We start from the raw sequence: 11,380 nt of genomic DNA on the forward strand, positions 1-11,380 counted from the left end.
TTATAATCAATAGACTCCGATTAATTCATTGCTAAACCACTAGAATGGGGTAGAGGAAGGGCTTAGGAAGAGGCTGAGCACATAATGTGGGAATAGTACTAAGGGGTTGGGTGTGTTTTTTTTTTTTTTCCTGGAGTAGAAGGTACTGGTGGGATCATGTTCCATTCTTCTGATACCTGAAGTGGTGTTGGAAGGCTAAAAATGGTAAATTTGGTAAGCAGAAACTTAGTTTAATAGCAGAATTTCTTGTAGGAAGAGGAATAGCGACCATCACAGAAGTTGCAGTGTGCCAAGAATTAGCAATGTGCCCATGTGCTTTTGGTACCTGTGCCCTGCTAGAGGAAAGTCAGCTTAAGCAATACTCATCTCACATTCACTTCTTGGACAGTAGCTGGGGTTTTTCAGCATTCTTGCCATTTCTGAGCACGTGTTGCCATTCTCTGAGTCTCTGTTCTGACAGTGGGTGGGAGAAAAAAAAAAGCTTTTGAGTTTCATGGGAATTGTAAATGTCTCAGCAAATTTCAGTGGAACTTGAAACAAGCAAAATGAGACACTATTCCAGTGCCTCTGTGTAATCAATTTCAACATTTATGTGACTCAGACTATTAAACATGCAATGCTGGATTATTCACTGTGGGCCAAGAAGAAAAAATAGGTAGTGAATTGTACCATACTGTGAAAAATTATTGCAGGGCAGTGATGTTATATATTGAATTTTAGAAAATCCTGTTAGTGTAAATTAATTGAACTGTAGCAAAACATGAGGTTTGGCTTTTGGACATTTGCTTAATTTTATAGCTGGGGTTGGTTTTCTTTTGTAAACATAACTTTTCTCAAAGAATAGGGAAAGCTGACATGAGAATATATATAATTGTATGTATAGAATCAATGTTATGCAAAACAGCAATCCTTTTTTGATTGCTTTTGATGACCCTTTGCATACAGGATAATAGAGCTTAAAGGACTGGGTGAGTTCCAGTCTCTGGGCATCTGCTATGGGTGCCTGGGTCAGCAGAAGCCCCAGGAGTTGTCTGTTGTCTTTTAACACCCTCTCAGCAGGAGATGTAAGCCCAGCTTATGAACATCTGTTTGAATTTTTTCACAAAAATCATGCCCAGAGACGACCTTGTGAGGCTTGTGCTTTGACTAGCTCTGAGTAACCCAGGTCTGTTGCTAACAATGCTTAGGCAGTGGTTATGAAGGAAAAGCACTTGTCAGCCCTCCCTCCTCACAAAAACATCAGCTGTGAGGCTGTTTCGCTCAAACCCTAAGGTCAGCTTAGCGCTTGCACATTTCAGCTCAGTCCTGGAAGCACTGTTACCATACCGAATTTTAGACATTAGCACTGACTTTTATTTTCTAATGCTTTTGATTAGCTATCAGAAACCCTGACTAAAGGGTCACGCAGAGTCTAGATGCTCAGCCAGAGGCTGCTGGGTAATTACCTGAGTAAAATGTCCTGCTAAGGGGATCAGGCTCCAGAGATAAGCTGTCCTGCAGGGCCCATTCCTGCAAGGAGCCTCTCTGGAAGCACTCAGTGTGTGCCTTTCCCACAACAAGAGGTGGGTACAGTGCTGGCAGAGAAAGCAGGGGATTTGCATTCAGTTCCCTGCTCAGCCTGAGATAATTCAAATCTACATGTCCTATTTTCAAGGCAACAGCTTATCCTGGAAGAACACCCTTCCCTCTCCTTTTGAATGTGTGCCACCAAGCCAAAATTAATTAGAAGGAGAAAAAGCATTAATAGAAGAAACAAAAAGCTGCAGGGCTGTGGGCTAATGCTTAGGGCATTGAGGAGGAAGAAGGGAGCTCTGAACTGTGATTCACGTTCCCAAGGCGAGTTGTATTTGGCACTTGATCAATAATACATGTGACCATTTCTGGCGGCAGAGGTTATAACTGGGGCTCCCTAATTATACTGGAGTTCCGTGAGCATGATGAGTGCTGTCAGGGAGTTCTCAGGTCTTCCCTGAACAGCCACTATGACATCTGTCTGCACCTCTGAGACCTGAAAGCCAAGAGCAGTGGGACTGTTGCCTCCTGGTTGAGCTGAAGTCCTGCTCTGGGAGCAAAGCAGGCTGGAGGCTGAGCTCCTTCTCTGACCAACTCAGACTCTTCTGGGCATCTAAATCAGTGCAGCTCAGGGCACCTGGGCATACTGCAGTGGAGAAAGTGGGTATCTGTCAGTTTTCTCCAGAGCTAGTAAGCATCCAAGCAAGGAAAGTCTGGAATCAGGTAGCTGAGTCTTGCCCGTGTTGTTTTTGGTGTTGACTTCTATCCTTTTATGTCTCTTTCAGCTCAATTAGTCTGAAATCCCTCATTGCACAGATCTTAACAGCTCTCTGGAAAGATGAGCAACTCAAGGCATTATGTATTATTAGTGCAAATAAGAATGAGAAGTGCCCTGCAGAATTAGGAAAAGCTAGTCCTAAACTGCTTCCAGTTTCCCCAGTAACCTAAAGGCTATCTGGTTAAGCAACTTCTGACAACAGCACTGTTCATTTTAGTACTTCCTGATACCAGCTGCTTTTGAGTGTGTAAGTTCGGCTGCAACTTCTTAGCCTGGACACACTCAGCCAGGACGTGTTACTGGAAGAGGGGATCAGCACTGGTTGCTTCAGCGGCATTGGCAGGTGTTCCCATCACTGATGCCTGTTTTCTTTGCCTCTGGAGCCAGAGAGAGAAAGCTGAAATGGAAGTTAGGATTGGCAAGAGAAGAGCGAGGTATAAAAACATGAATCTCAGCATTCTTACCACAGCTATGGTTATAGCTAGAGATACAGCAAAGATAAAATATGCAGAGTGCCTGAAGGACCTATATATCCAACTGCTTCTGGATTGCTATCTGACAAGTTAATTAACCACAACACTGTTGAAATACATACTCAGAATCATTGCTTGGAATTGGACTTAGCATTATCTCATCAGAGTGCCGTGGAGAGAGCAGACAGAATCTTCAGTAAGGAAAGAAGTGAAATAAGAGAACTGTTTTTCAACCAGAGTGAGAGCATTCAGTCCAGTAAATCCCTCATTACAAGTGATGTTCAATATGATTGAGATCCTTCCAAACCACAGTCTGGACCCTGAGCATGACTGGAGAACTCAAGCAACAAAGGAATTGGAATTTTTTCTAAGACTGGTCCAGCTCAAAATAAATAAATAAATAAATAAAAATAAAAAAAATCTGGTTTTTAAAGAGGCTTTTCTTGTACTTCTGTTGTCTATTGTTCAAAGTAGGAACTTTGAATATTGGGTTTTCTGTGGATGATAGAAAAAGTGTGCAAACCATGTGATTATGATGAAGTATTTCTTCAAGATGAGAAAAATGATGCCTCAAATTTGGGTTACTAAATCACTTGCTCAGCTGTAGGATGTAATGCTGTGTATCTACACTAAGGTACTTCATGACTGTTTCTGTGTGCTAACAGATGCTGGTGCAGGGCAATTAAATTCTTTACCCAAAGGAGAAAAGTGCAGAGGTGGCCTCAGCTGACAATTTCTGTCATGCAAAATGCTGATGTGTCAGCATTTGTCCTTGTCTGCGTGAAACATGGAGGTGAATGAGTTTGAGGGATGTGGTTTGGTGATAGACAAAAGACCTATCTGTAGGAGATGGCAGGCCTGAGTAAACTGGCTGTCTGTATGTACATTTATTAGAACATTTTTTAAAATACCTTTAAGAATCATAGGTTCATAGAATTGTTTGAGTTTGAAGGGCCAATTTAAGGCCATCTGGTCCATCTCCTCTTCAGTGAACAGGGACATCTACAGCTAGATCAGGTTGCATAGAGCCCAGTCAAAAAATTTTGTCTTTTCTATTTCATTAGCTATAGAGGTATACTTGTGCGTGGTCTGATTAATCTCTTGTGTATCTTGTGTTTTTGCAAAACTTTGCTATTAAATGAGCTGCTTCGAGGAACTGGCACGTTTGTAGGAGGGGTTCCTTTCTGCATGTGAATGTCATCGTTTCCAGAATAACTGATGATAAATGGAAAGCATCTCCGCATCTCCTCTGAATTGAAAATTAATTGCAAATAAACCATAGGGAACCCCAGCGATGATAAACAAAAATAAACCACCTCATAAAAACTGAGCTGAATGAGCTCAGGCTTTCTTCTGCTCACAGATAAACATCACTGTTTAATCAGAATCTTTAGTTGCAGTGCTATTCACTTGGGAGCACTGCAGCACATTCTCCTTCCCGCACCACAGGTTGTTGTTTTCGTTGCAGCCACTAATACCCTGTTCCAGGAAGCAACCTGGGAGGAGGGCATGGGGAGGGATTAAGAGCCAGTAGAGCCCCATTTGATTATTGCAGGCCATAGGAAATGCTCACCCACTGCTTTAACATAACCCCTAGCACAAGTTCTAAACGTCACTGTGTTTTGTATAGGGGGCTTATATTTATTGAAACAAAACAGTAAGATGTGATAGATTGGCTGAAAGTTCATTTTCATTTTACAGTGTTGGGTATTTCTGATTGAATGAAAAAAGCCCACAGATGAAAATAAAAATGCAGATAGACCAAAACAAAGATTTGGAGTAAACCTCACTTGCGATCCTTAATCAAGGAAATCTCCAAATAATTCAGATGAAAATCTTGCTGCAGGAAGGATCCTTATTGTGGCAACGAAATATAAGAGCTACAGCAAAACATGGATAATTTGGACATGATTTACTGAGTTTCTTTCTTGTAAATGGCTTTCTTCTTATCTGTGCTTGTAGCAAGAAATCTCCTCCTTCCTGAACAGCCACAGAGCCTGCTTTAAAGCCTAAAAATTGTTATTGGCCTGTTTTCAGCTGCTCCTCTTGACGTCAGTAGGGAGATCTGGCTCTCTCTGAAACACATTAAAGTAGTGGATATGAATGTTATAAATATATCAAGAAATAAAGTGATTTCTTCAAAACAAGGGGGATGCAGATCCTACTTCAGCTGATACCCTGTCATTTCCTCAGCAGTAGGCAGAGGTCTGGTTGTTTGGATAGGTGCCCTTCTGTGCTGTGGCTTCTTTTCCAAAGCACGTCTATTATTTCTGAAGGATTTCGTCATATCAAGTTAAATCTAAACAAAGAAAAGTCTTGACAATCAAACTACAAGGCAGAAACTTTTTACTGCAGAAGCAAAAATAAATCAAATATTTGCAGTAACTTCATATTCCCTGAGCAGAAATAATGCTTGCTATTCAGGTATGATGATTGTGTTTTTTCCCTGTGCTTTCCAGTCGAAGGAGATGCAGAGGGTAACCCAGGACATCACTAAGTGCCTTTTCTTGTAACATGAGATTTTCATACAGCATGTCTATGAGCACAGCATTTATGCGCAACTCAGCACAAATAATTTTGTAAAGATGACCGTACTTTGTTATTGATGGAAAGCTGATAGGGCTCCTCAGCCACACAGAAGCAGCTCTCCCGATGGTTTGCATTAGTTCATATAGAAGGCATCCAGACTATGTCGCCAGCAGACAGCTCTGCCTTTTTAGGGTGAGGCAGTGCTCATGTCGGAGTATGCACTTTTCTGTGCTGCACAGGAGCCTGGTGAGCGGACAGATGAGATGTTATACCAATCTGACTCTTAGCTTTTTCATGCCAAATTGATTATTCTGTTTCAACACAGCACAGATCCCCTTTGGGGGTATACGCTGGCATTTCTTTGAGTCTAAATATGTAATTTTCTATCTTTCTAAAGACATAGATTGTGTTCATCGCCATCTGTGGGTGGAAGCTGTATTCTTCACATGCTGAAGTCCACATGATATCCTAAAGATTTAGGTGTAGGAAGGAGAATTTCTGCCTGAGCTTCTTTCCTCCTCAGTCTGCCAGCAGGGGATTTTTAATGTGGAATCTTCCTGAGGAGCTTTTATAGTGCTATTAGGCAATTATTGTCAATAGTACCTGTATCAGTCAGTCCCTGGGGCTTGAGTGATGCTGCAGAAGTACTTACATACTGGACATTGAAATTTTTTATTTGCACATATCTGCTTTTTTATTCCAATGAATTCTGTACTGAATGCTCAGATAAAAAGCTAAAAATGTTGTTCCTCAGTAGACAACCAAGTAACTCCAACTGTTGGAAAAGTAAGTCAGACTCCAGACCACACAAATCCTTTGAATGTTGTCTGACCACGTCTGTTGGGACTTGATGTCCAGCAGGAAGCATGGGCTTTCATGGCACCATGGTGCCAGCATCACTGGGATCCATCAGTGGTGAGATGGGTGAGTTGTGGAGTCCTGCACATCTTATACAAATTGTAAAAGAGTGGTCAGTCACACAACCCTGATTACATCCCCATGTGGTTTAGAAGTTCTTTCTTTCATTAATTACCATTGCAGCCATAACTGAAAAAATATCAGCACGGGGTGATTCATTTCTCTGAAGGATCTATATCAGTTCTCTTATCTATAGCTTTTTTTTAACTTTCTAGCTTTTGTTTCTGTAAGTTTCCTCAGGGACATTCCACAATACTTCCTGCTACAGATTTTCACCAATGCCAAAGAGAGATGAAGTTACACCCATAACTTCCTTAGACAGATTCCTGAGAGAATGCGTTTGTTTTTTTTTTTCTTGTTTGGCTTGCTATAACATGCTGAAGTTTTTTTTAAGCATTAGACTTTTCAATTGTTTCTAAATGGGTAATACATAAAGTTCCCAGATTGCGTCTGTTTGATGCTTTCTCTTAAATATACTGGAATCTGCAATGCCTCTTACCAAAGATCTGCACCTTTAGTTAATAAAGGCTAAAAGAAGGCCTCAAGCAGAGGCGTTGTCTTGTAAATCATTAAACTCTTCGGTCTCATTTTGGAAAAGAAGAAAGGAAGAAAAAAGACAAGTTTAGACAATTAGGTTCATATAGAGCCTGTCTACCTTCTCTCCCAAGGATTCCAGACTCCAGCAAAAAAAGAAATGTGCAGGGCATGTGAGAAAAGGGGAAACTGAGGGAGAAATGTTGTGCTGACCTGGAAAGTGTACTGTCTTTAAATACATGTTTTTATTAGCTACAAAGAACTCATTTCTCCAATATGAAGTATTTACAGCAACAGTTACATCACTGGCAAAATTCTGCTTCCAGTTAAATTTGGAACAGTAGCACAAGATACTTACAGCCATTTTTACAGTAATATCCGCTTAGAATATCCTTGAGTAATCTAACATTTCATTCCTCTTAAAGATTGTTTCTTGGTGTGTGTGCTATACTGGGTCATCTTCTCTTCTTTCCTTGGAGTTTTTGTATAAAATTGAAGTACTTGTTAGAACTTTCTCATTGTGGGCTTCCCTTAATTTTGTAAGGGATGAGTGCCTTTTTTTCTTTTTTAAGCCCCCCTGCAGTGTTGATTGGAAAACTGTTTCACTTTGAGAATGTCCATGCTTGGTCTGAAAGGAACAGATTGTGGCTGTAAATCCTGAAGAAACGTCAAACAGATGTCAAACAGTTGCTGAAGTTTGAATTATGTAGAAATTTCATAGCAGGCCCACTCTGAAATGTCTTCCCTCTGCTGTGTGCCACCTTCAGTCTTGTAAATGATTTAGCAGACCTCGTTTCCTCAGCTTCCATGGAGCAATGCATGAGCTGTAACAAAGAAAAAGTTTTAGAGATTACAGTTTGGGGGCTTTGTTTCTGTAAATCACTTTGTATCTGGTTTTGTTTCCATTAATTTTAGTGAAAGTTATGCCAGAACCACTGCCACCAGGAGCCTGTTGGGGCTTGCTGTGAAACCTTAGTCATGATGTACTGCTGATCCACCCAGCAGACCATAAAGCCACCCGCTGGCTCCTGACAGCCTAGCCAGCAGTGAAGATGAGGACACAAACATGCAGGGACTATTGCTATGCCAGCACTTTGGAGGTGCCATGATATGAGCTGCATGCTTCCAGTCCTGCTGCAGAATGCTGCTCCATGCACAGCCTTCACAGGAAGGAAGAAATAGCAGCAATAGTGCTAGAGCTGGCTGCCAACCTGAGAAATGCATTGCACGCCATGGCCCTGTTCACCTTTGCCTCCCTCCAACCCATAAACTAGTCTGGTAATGAAAACAATTTACAAGGCAATAATTTTAATCGCTGTCACCAATTAGCAGCCACAAACCCAGAGGCATAGCTGAAGATCAGCTACTATTCTTCCAAGAAACATCTCAACCATTTATTGAGCCCTACAGAAAAAGGGGAAAAAAAGCCACTTAGAAAGATTTATCTGAAATGTTCTGCTTGTCTAAGCAGATCGCTGGTATGAGAAGATCACTCTTTGAAACTGAATAGAGCACTTTCATTTTTCTACAGAAAAGAAAGCAATCTTTGGCTTTGTAGATTGAAATGAAGTAATAAGAGAGATGGGAACATTCAGTTTCCTGGGTCCTTCCCTCATTATTCTTTCTCATCTTTTCTGATCCCTCCTAAGTTTTTGTTTTGTGTAGTTGTGAATGCCAGTAGGACTGGAAGAGTAACTGGATGGCATCTGTCTCCTCATGCCGTATTTTAGGGTCCTTCAGAGAGTTTTCAAATCACCCTCCTATCTGATGTCACTTGAACAGCTTTTTCTATAAGATTTATGACAAGTTCAATTTTAACTCCATCCCTTTTGCAAGCAACAATTTATTTCATTTTACTGAAAAATAATATTAGAAGCAGCACAAAACCCAAAAATAATCTGAAGTTTTCTGGCAACTAGAGGAAGGTGGTAATATAAGACAGGGAAAAATCTTCCTGTTACTGACCAGCTCAGGGCAGGTGGGGACTGGCATGGCCCCAGTGTAATTTTAGCCCATATGTTGCATGGAAAGCAGCTTCTTACTACCCCTGCTGAAGCCCAGAGTGCAGCATGACAGCATGATGAGCTAATCTGATGAATGGCCATCCTTGTGCTGTGCAGGAAGGGGGACAGGGCTGCCATGGCTCCTTCATGGGGCGTTCCTTCGTGCCTGTAAATGCAGTTACTTTGGGTTGAAGTAGTCACGGAGATGCCACCTTAGAATTCCAGCTGAGGCCAGGGTTAGTTCCTTTAGCTTTAAACTTGACATTTTATCTTCATGCTTTTCCGGCTGCTTTAACCATGAGCCATTGGTACTGGAGACAATCAGCTACAGAGGTTTATTTGTGTGATTGTTTATATCTGTTGTCACGATTCACTGGTTTTCTACATCACATGATATATGGGAGAGGTAAGGCCTATTTTTCTCCTTCTTGGGTGTTAGTTATTCCAGAATAGGATTAGCAGTACTCAAAATGTATTTTTTTCAGTATCGTCTGCAAAGCACTATCTCGTTATTGGTTGTTGTGTTGACAATTACCATAGGTTTGAGGCTGATTTGGGTCCCAGGTTTCCGTCCATGGCAGATGAGTTGCTCAGTACAAAACAGGCTGTACAAGAAGTCTCCCTCCAGTATCCTGCAGCATCACCAGGCCTTGGGAATCATAGAGTCATAGAATGACTGGGTTGAAAAGGACCATAATGATCATCTAGTTCCAAACCTCCTGCTGTGTACAGGGTCGCCAACCACTGGACCAGGCTACCCAGAGCCACATCCAGCCTGGCCTTGAATGCCTCCATGGATGGGACATCCACAACCTCCTTGGGCAACCTGTTCCTGTGCATCACCACCCTCTGTGTGGAAAAACTTCCTCCTAATATCTAACCTAACTCTCCCCTGTCTTAGTTTAAACAGTCCTGTTGCTGCCCCACTTCATACCTACGTGAAGTGAACAAAAAGGTTTCATTCTGTGGCTGGACAGATGGGTGGCTGTTCTGCTCTTGGCTTGAAGCTTACCAGACCTGATGTCTGAGTATGATTCAGCTGCAGTACCTACAATGAACATTCATTCTCAGATGGTGTAGGAAGGAAAACAGCATGTACATTCACATGGGCATGGGCTAGAGGAACTACATGATCTTCTTGAAATATCTGGGCTGTGGTCTGTGGAATGGATAATCAAAAATAGTGGTGAGGCACTGGAACAGGTTGCTCAGGGAGGTGATGGAGTCACTGTCCATGGAGGTGTTCAAGAACTGTGCAGATGTGGCACTGAGGAACACGGTTAATGGGGGGGATGATGGGGATGAGCTGATGGTTGGACTTGATGATCCTAGAGGTATTTTCCAACCTTTATGATTCTATGATTTGCCTGATGCATCTTTCAGCAGTTTGGAAAGTTTGTGAATCCAAGATTGAATTCTGTCTATTATGCTTAGTAGTCTCAGCCATTTACATTTTTTTTTAATTTCTTTTGCTAGCCTGTTTAGACTTACAACCAACACCAATGAAACAATAGAAGTTCCAACAACCTTAAATTTTTATTTAAGGGGGTACGAATTAAAAAATAAAAAAAAAAAAAGCATTTCTTCATCATTTTTTTTTTTACATCTGCTACATCGTTGCATTCTGAGAGTGAAGTCTGAGAGGCACTCATCCCTGCTTTCTGCTTGAGTTCTTCTAATGTCCTAGACCAGTGCTGGATTAGTGCCAGTAGTGGATTAACATGCATTTCCTTAATGTGGGGAAGTGGGACATCACATGAATATTATCTTTGAATTGCCTCTGGCTGGTTTTGCCAGTTATCTGTCCAAACTCTGCAAGAATAGTCATTTGTTTAGATTTAATGTGGTGCTCTGGTTCAGGCCTGTAACACTGATCCTTTCCACAGGTTCTATATTACTCCCTCCGCTCCAACCAGTACATCCCAACACAGGGCATTCATAAACCACATGACATACTGAATTGTCAGTTTAGTAGTGTGAGAGCTTTCTCCTCCTGACACTCTGAGAGAGGCTTGTTCCAAAATGGCCAGTGGCCTTGTGTTCAGGGGTTATACACCAATAAGGCAACAATCCTTGGGCCAAGCAACAGAGCAAGAACTTGACTGACCATCCTACAAGTGCCAGCTGCTGCTGCCCCAAAGGATCTTTTCTCTTAATTCTGAGTAGAGAACCTTTATCTGAAAGATTATGTTAAAAATAAATAATAAAAAATAATAAACCTTTGCAACTACTACCTCAACTCATGCAAGTGACAGATCCTAGGTCTGCCCTGCCATGATGAATCTGCGGTCAGGCTTGCATAGGCGTTCTGAAAAGATGCTTCTGAAAATCTGCTAGTGAGGCAAGCTAAAAAGACTCCAATTCCTGCAGGGAAAACATATGAACAAGGTTTTTAGAGGCCTAACTGTTGTGAAGTATGGTAATTTCCACCATACATATCTTATTTTCAAGCTGTAATTCAGCCAATTTCAGTCAATAAACCGGATTCTGCATTTGTTTACAGCAAAAAGAGAAGTCACATTTCTAATAATCACGTGCACGTGGAAGTCATTTTCTTCATCGTATCAGTTGTTCATGCCTTTAGAATATTCCCCTTATTCTAGTTTCTCTGAAGCAACACGATCAGTTCAGAA

At 41.5% G+C, this 11,380-nt stretch overlaps 1 long non-coding RNA gene across 1 annotated transcript in view; it reads left to right on the top strand.

Annotated features, from left to right (window-relative positions):
* Positions 1-3,194, top strand: part of LOC116216889 — an 8,088-nt gene extending 4,894 nt beyond the window's left edge. The window contains exon 3 of the long non-coding RNA XR_004160514.1: positions 2,298-3,194. This is a non-coding gene — a long non-coding RNA (uncharacterized LOC116216889). The remainder of the gene's footprint in view (positions 1-2,297) is intronic.
* The last annotated feature ends 8,186 nt before the right edge of the window (positions 3,195-11,380 follow it).

This window comes from Meleagris gallopavo, chromosome 8, assembly GCF_000146605.3.
Source record: "Meleagris gallopavo isolate NT-WF06-2002-E0010 breed Aviagen turkey brand Nicholas breeding stock chromosome 8, Turkey_5.1, whole genome shotgun sequence".
Taxonomy (NCBI): domain Eukaryota; kingdom Metazoa; phylum Chordata; class Aves; order Galliformes; family Phasianidae; genus Meleagris; species Meleagris gallopavo.